We start from the raw sequence: 7,669 nt of genomic DNA, 5'->3' as shown, positions 1-7,669 counted from the left end.
AATTTGGTTTTATTTTTTTTTTTCATTTACTATTTAATCTCTCAATCGCACGTTGAATAACACTAACTTCTAAATAAAATGCCACTAAAGATATCGATGGTGACGTCGCAACCTTGTCTTCGATCGTTAACCCCATTTCTAATCTTATTTCCGTATTTCTTTCAATAGCGGGATGGTACCTTTGTCTGACAAATGGGATTTAGTTCTAAATTCGTGATTGAATTGAGCAATCATGGTTTTAACGAGTAATCTATTTCACCGGTGAGAATCTGATTATATCGCACGATAATTGGAATTTTCAAGTTCTCGTTATGTTGCCTAGATACATGTATCATTCCTTTCTACGTCTTATTTTATTTTACTCTATGTTATTTATTAAAGCTTTTTTCTTGTTTCTTTGCGTTATATGCTACGTTGTTACGGTAGAACAGACTATCAATGAATAATAAACTTATTTGAATCAAGAGGCTTACTCTATTTCCCTAAATTCAAGTGTTGAGCATTAATTTATGCTCGTCTAAACTGAACCAACCAATTCTCTGCAAATCAGTAATTTATACCTCCTCTTTCATCGATCTTATTCCGATTAATGGGTTCTAAAAAAATCCAACAGCTACCGAGTATAGCCGAAAATTAAAAATAGTAACTCCCTCTATAGACTTAGTGTATGGCGTAATGTGAAAAGACTGTGTCATCTCTAAAAGCAAATTTGCCCAAGAGGAAACTCTGTCTCCCCCCCCCCTCCACCCCTTAACCTTAACCCCCCCCCCCCCCCTCCCTTCCTAACACATTTTTTTTTTGGGGGGGGGGCTATCAGATTTCCCACCATGCAATGGGGGCTTATTGTGGCTATAAGTAACGGGAAGTTATGTGAATACGATTGCTCTCATCACCTCGACACAGACGAACGGGACAGTTAATACGTCGACAACGAAAAAGTCAAGGTAGGAGAGAAACTCCCGGTGGGCGTGGGTCGGGATTGTGGGGTTATGGCTTGATTGAACAAATCAGGGGGAAAAAGCGGTTGTCTGTTCAACTGAAAGCTAAACTAGCATTATTCGAATGCGATGGAATAAATATAAGAGAAGTGAAATTTGGCTCGTTTACTTGGGAGAAACGTCCCGAAAAAATTCGACCTATTGTCGTAGTTCTATTCTAAATTAGAAGTTAAAGCAGCTTACTCGATTTGTCCAGAGCAAAATTATCCAGTATTTTTGAAGGTCTAGTGCAAAAGCTTTAATTATGTGAAGGGAAGTTTAGTAGTATTTTTTATTTATTGTGCAGTTTTTTCTTAACATAATCATAGTCTTAATATAAGCATCGTCTCAATTCATTACTTATTTTGCTTGCAACTTGATTCTTTTCATGATTTCTTTAAAAATATATATGATCTAGAAAGAAAGAGATTTTTAACATATTACCGAAAATGTGACAAAAATAAGCATACTTAACATTAATTCAACAGAACGTCAACTATCTGAGGAAACAATGTCTCAGAGAGATGGGGACGTGCAATATTATTTACACTAATCCTAAAACGCTTTTAAGAAATTATACTTTTGGAGGATATGTTTAGATACCCTTATTTTAACCGGAGTCCCGTCCCTAATTGTAATATTTTTTACTCAAAGAAAAAAGGTTTTTAAAGGCTTTAAGTTTGGTTTAACAGACTTGAGCAACGTTGTGTTGTTTTCACTAAATCAACAACGAAAAAAATACATGTTTTTTTTAATTCTTTCCTTTTTTTTCTTGTATTACTTTATCCCGTAACTTTCCAGGCAGATATGGCTGCCGCTTTTTGTTGTCGAATTTTTGCCCCAAATTTTCTTCGCGACTAACCCAGAATTTCCACCTAGAAATAAAAACAATATGTACAATTTTAACACCCACAAACGTTTGCTCTTGTTAAAAAGTTATAATTTCTATTTCACTTCAGAGCCCGGCATATAACTGCTGTGTTGGACGAAATATTTTATTTTTGTTATAAGAGGAGGAAAATTTCGGGATATGTCTCTTTTCGTGTTCCGAAGTATTCCCAGTAGTTATTTCCTACCAAAATGCCCATGTTTTCTAGTCTTTACTTTCCTCCCCAGCCGAAAAAAAGCCAATGGCATAAAACAATGCCACTTTGCGGAGGTCCAGTAATAAATTCCTGTCGATAAGTTTTACCAGTCGCACTCGTTTATTTATAAGTGTTTTTTTTGTTTTTTTACTTTTGCGGAGATGTAAACCGAGTCAAAAGAATGGAACTCATGGTCGCACATTCTAAGCCTCTATTGGTCAGCAGCAGGATAAAGAGATATGAAGATATACAAGGTTATGAAACACTTAACAAACTTAAAGAGCCATCAACTGAGGAAATGTTGCACTGTCCACATTTGGACAAATAATGCATCATCTGCGGATAAACTTCTATTACCATCAACTGCTATTACCACAAATCAATAAAAGAAAACCCACGCTTGCAGCCTTCTATTTAAACCTTACCATTAAACAACGGAAAAAATCCCACGCATCAAAATCTCATTTTGACAAGACGGATTATTCCGGTTTTTAATCTATAGAAATAAGTAGAAGCCGTAACACAATGGATAAACAGTGCGGTGAATTGGAAAGCCCCTGAGCGTTTTCAACGCGTTTTTGTGTAACCATTGTCCCTATCATTAATTATAAGGCTGTGTGTGTAATATTGCGTTCGGTGGGGTACCATTATGAAGCGGATATTAAACCGTTAATTGGCATTGTAACAAACCATTAAACACAATAAAATTGAATTGAAAATCTTGATACTGCGAATTTATGGCTTTCTTGCTATTGTCCCGCCAACCTGGTGGCCGCAATCATTTCAAATTATGTGTTTGCCTTATTTTCAGCATTTGACTCAATAGTAATTCTCCCTATGCTATGATACATTGTTTCCCCATTGGTAGGACCGGGAGTATTTATAGGGGATCACGTCAGTTAATGGGACAGATGTAACATCGTTATCTAAATTCTCATTAGGTCTGAATTTGGTTCGTCCTTTCCTGTACTGTACACACTGTATACTGCGGATTTCTAGAATATGCGAAATCTCGCCGATGGTTCCCAACAGCTAAATTGCATTCTGGCTTCCATCATTTAAAATCCTTCAAGTGGTTTCATTGGCCAAAAATGGAAGGGTTTTAAATCAAATCAACCACCAAGGCGCTGGCCGATTAGTAAGCATCAATTTTTATTCTGTTAGTTGAATGACAGAAGCCAGAAAGCGGTTTAGCAGTGGGAAATAATTGGCGAGAGCTCGCAGAACAATAAAAATTGCAGTAATACATTCTGCTTTCTTCTAACAGATGTATCGATCCGTGCTGGTCCTCTCGCTCGTTCTTGTCTTCACTGAGTCTGGTGAGTTTGACAAACGGGAATACACGTTCAGTCTCATATTTGGGGAGCATGGGCACCCTGTGGAAATATGGAATCCAGGGCTTGGAGCCAAGGGCGGAGGGCTTGCTCAGTCAATTCCTTATTTGTACATAACATGTACAAATGTGTACATGTACAACCATGTACATGTACCTCTGTACGTCGAGAGTTTCCACGTAAACTTGCACTACTTTTTGTGTATCACTATGATTTTGCAGCCCGCCATTTTGAAAAATAGCCCCAGACCCTAACGTTTTAGCATATTACAGGTTTCCCGCGCGTTCGCCATTGTATTTAAGACCATTGGAACAACCACAGCTATTGCTTTATATAATTCGATAATTTAATATTTTCACCAGCGTATATCCCGTATCGACGCAGCGTTCGCCCGTCCACATGTGCCTCTGTTCCACCCCCAGCCCGAGAGGCCTGTAATGGAAACCCTGCTATTCAATTCCTATGCCCTAGTAGCTGTTGTTGGGATGACGTCATAGACCCCGCCATTCCCAAGTGCTACCAGACAAGTATACCAGTGAAATAATTACGTAACATTCTCGGGAATCCGGGGCGTCGAGGTCAGCTCTTCTCTCCCGCCCCCTCCTCCTTGTTCCACCTCGTTCTCGCGCCTTGTTACGTTGACCTAGACGCCCTGGGTTCCTGAAGATGCTTCCATAATAAAAATTATATACTTCCACCACCGGGGTTTCCTCATGCTCACTATGCATTTTTCCAGGCACTCTAGAAATTTGCCTCGCCGATCACCCAGAATTTTTTTCTTTCCGCCCTGTTATTGGCGGATTATAATGGAAATCACAATTTTGAAATCGTAAGGGAGAATTACATTGCTGAACTTGATCAGTCTCGCTTCACATGCGACTAACTGCTTGTTAGTTAGGGTAGAGCAAGGGGTGGGGCACTGGGAGTAAGTGCCCCCCCCCCCAATATTTAAAAAAATATATAAGGAAATGGGCAGTAGGGGCGTGGCTGTGCCTTCCTTTGTTGTTTCCGTATCGTGCCCCCCCCCCCAATAATTGGCGGCATGTAACGGCTATGTTAGTATATACCTTATTAAAAAACGTTGTAAGTGAAAACGGAGAAATAGGTGTATAAGTACGGACATACGTACATCACAATCGATTTGGCTAGTATCTCGGCAGATACTGGAGATGTACAGAATCCCTTGGAGTTCTTTTGCATCTTTTGCCTTGAGAAAAGGAATAAAGAGCGCAAACGCAGTTTGATATGAGGGGAGACTTTCAGATTAATATCCCTTATCTGAAAAATCCAGGTTTTACATTTGTTTTAAATCTCAAGCTGTTTTCATCCGTATTTGAATGAAGGAAGGAAGTACGAGAAGGAAGAAATAGATACTGGCAGGCCAAAGAAATGTCTGACTCTGATTGGTTTGTCTTATTTGATTTACAGCTGACCCGTGTAGCAAAGACCTCTCCCTCATGGAAGTTGTGGACGTACCGAAGGCTGGATGCATTTTGATGGGGAATTGCTTTGAAAACAACAAATGCTACCAGCATTCCTAACTCAGGTAAACATGTCTCCATGTTTGAAACAGAAGCAGGAATGAAAATTAGAAAAATATACTATAAAATATATATATTTCGGATAGGATGGCTTCAACGGGGTTTAACATTAACCGTAAAAAAAAAAAATAATAATACCCGGACAGAAAAGTGAAAACCTTCAATAGCGACTTATTTCGAAAAGATTCAAAGATTCAAGATGGCCGCAAATAAAACTTAAATCTGTCAGAGCTTCCCTTTCGCCACAGGATACCCATTATCTAGCAAACAAACAAATCTGTGTTTGGCAATTGTAGTATTTTCTGTGTTGTCTCAGAAAAACAAAAAAATTACAAAATCCCGTTCTCTTGAATTATGCAATATTTTAATACAAAAAAAATTGACTTTTCCTATTCGTGTCCTTTTCTCCACAGCGAATCAGGATATGGGACAGTATCTCGTGATCCATCGGAAAAAATGAAATATAATTTAAAGTCTTTCTCTCGAGGGACTTCCTTCCTTTGCCAGTATTCCCCACAAGGCTAATATAAATAGAGTGGAACCTCTATATAACGGACACCCTTGGGAACGTGAAAAGTGTTATATAGAGGTGTCCGCTTAATGGAGGTCGACTTTTTTTCGATCAAATTCGAGAGTAAACACATTTTTTATTGACTTTAACTACCTTAGAGTGCAAAACTAGCAGTCTCCGTATATTGTTTGCGCAATTTTCATATTGCTTGAGACGCGATTGTCTACAGCATTTGGTGTACTGTATAACACCTGAAACAAAACAATGGCGAAGTGTACACGAAGTTACAAATTATGAAGTCAAAAGGTAGAGACTGCGATCCCTATTTAAAAAAGCTATCTACCGTAGTTTGCTTCTTTTGTCCTGCTAATTGTAAAGAATACAGAATGTCATTTGAGCGAGCAAAAACAAGAGACAGTTCCTCGTGCCCTTTGTCTTGGGCGAATTGACAAAGACGTTCACCATGCAATGTAGCTTCTGCTAATGTCAGGGTCGTCTCCTTTGTCCCTACTATCTGTACGTCGGGTTCATTGTCATCACTATTTGTTTCATCTTCCTCCTGAGTCATATCGTCCTGATCAAATAGAATCTCCCTGGCCTGGTCTCTCCAGTCTGCACGGGTTGGATCTAAAGCTAGCTGACAGGTTCGCTCGTTAGCATCAATATCTAAAAATTCCTGTGCGGTACAGGGAGCACCTAGCGTTGCTAACATGGTGTCGATTTGTTCATGTTGTACAAGGTCTTCTCCCTCAAACGGATCGTCGTCTACAGGTTCAGTATCAGGGTAAAGACCAGTGCTCTTAAAGCACTTAATGATAGTGCTTTCCTGTACTTCATCCCACGCCTGCTTACCCCACTCTATTGACATGAGCACGTCGATTGGCTTCACAATTTCCGACGCAGTTATTGTAGATGAAACTTCGCTACAGATAAATCGGAGCATTCGCTTTTTGTAATGGATCTTCCAATTTGCAATAATGCCGGAATCTAAAGGCTGGGTCTTCGAGGTCGAATTCTTCGGAAGAAAGATTATCTTGATATTGGAATAGGTATTTTTCAATAAGAGCTGTACAAGTCTCAGCGTATTTTGCTTACTTTTTGTAAAATAAAGTTTCTAAGCAAAGTGTATCGTTAATGGTTATGTGGTTTGGCCGGTTCCATGAAATTATTATAAGAATTCTCGAAAAACGTAACGACAGTGTCCGCTGAATAAAGGTAAAAAATACAGAGATTGTTTAAGACAGGACCGTGATATGTGTCTGCGTCCGCTTAATAGAGGTGTCCGCTTAATGGAGGTATCATTTACTGAATTTAAGTGGCAAAAAATCGGGACTTTGGTTGGCGTCCGCTGAATAGAGGGTGTCCGCTTAGTAGAGGTCCGTTTATAGAGGTTCCACTGTATAGTAATATAACTAGCTTTCTTGAGGAAACAGTCAAGACACAAGTTCAAATTATATTTCAGTATTCCGAGTGTTTTTGTTGACTATTTCTTCAATAAAAATCATATTATATTAATATTATATTAATTAAATTTAATTAAATTAGATGTCATTTTCCCGGAGGATTACGAGAGACTGACCCATATCCTGGTTCGCCTCTCTTTTCTTTGTAGGTCCGTGGTCTATTCTTCATCCCTAACTTTTCCTTATGTTCTTTATACCTTTAGAGTCGACAATCTACTGTATGCTGTATGCTGCTTTTATCTTTTATTGTGTAAAAAGGCATTTGGTGCAACCTCATAGATCATTAGTGAAGCAAGTAAAACTCTTCAGCGACGACCAGTGAACTATTTATTGTTCATTCTTGGTGACAGTGAGTGTGTATTCGCAAAGAACATCTCCTTCTTGATTCTAGAAACAAATATCAGTAATGAATCTAGAAAATGATAGTATGCCGTTGGTGTTATCTGTTTGTATTGTCTAAATCTACAAAACTCGTCAAATAAAGGCTATATATATCTTATTACGTCGTTTTTTTTTTACCACTTCATTCGGTAGAATTTCCCAAGTTTTTTTTTTTTTTTTATTTTCGTTCTGGGGAACATTTCCCGCCAGATCAGAGTGAAATTCCACCATTGAAGGGAGAACTCTGCCAGGGAGAGTCTCGAAAACTCAAAAGGTACCGGGGATACAAAAAAATCGACCAGGTAGGGTAAAATACTCACCAGCTCGAGTTTCATATCAAACATATTCCCCACGGATAGTGTCCTTCGTATGCATTG

At 38.7% G+C, this 7,669-nt stretch overlaps 1 long non-coding RNA gene across 1 annotated transcript; it reads left to right on the top strand.

Annotated features, from left to right (window-relative positions):
- Positions 1 to 860: 860 nt before the first annotated feature.
- Positions 861 to 7,410, top strand: LOC116615623. The gene is made up of 5 exons (XR_007306566.1): positions 861 to 944; positions 3,330 to 3,381; positions 3,759 to 3,923; positions 4,825 to 4,942; positions 7,115 to 7,410. It is a non-coding gene; the product is annotated as an uncharacterized LOC116615623 (long non-coding RNA).
- The last annotated feature ends 259 nt before the right edge of the window (positions 7,411 to 7,669 follow it).

The sequence above is a fragment of the Nematostella vectensis genome, chromosome 14, assembly GCF_932526225.1.
Source record: "Nematostella vectensis chromosome 14, jaNemVect1.1, whole genome shotgun sequence".
Classification (NCBI taxonomy): domain Eukaryota; kingdom Metazoa; phylum Cnidaria; class Anthozoa; order Actiniaria; family Edwardsiidae; genus Nematostella; species Nematostella vectensis.
This window is presented reverse-complemented; position numbering and strand designations above follow the sequence as displayed.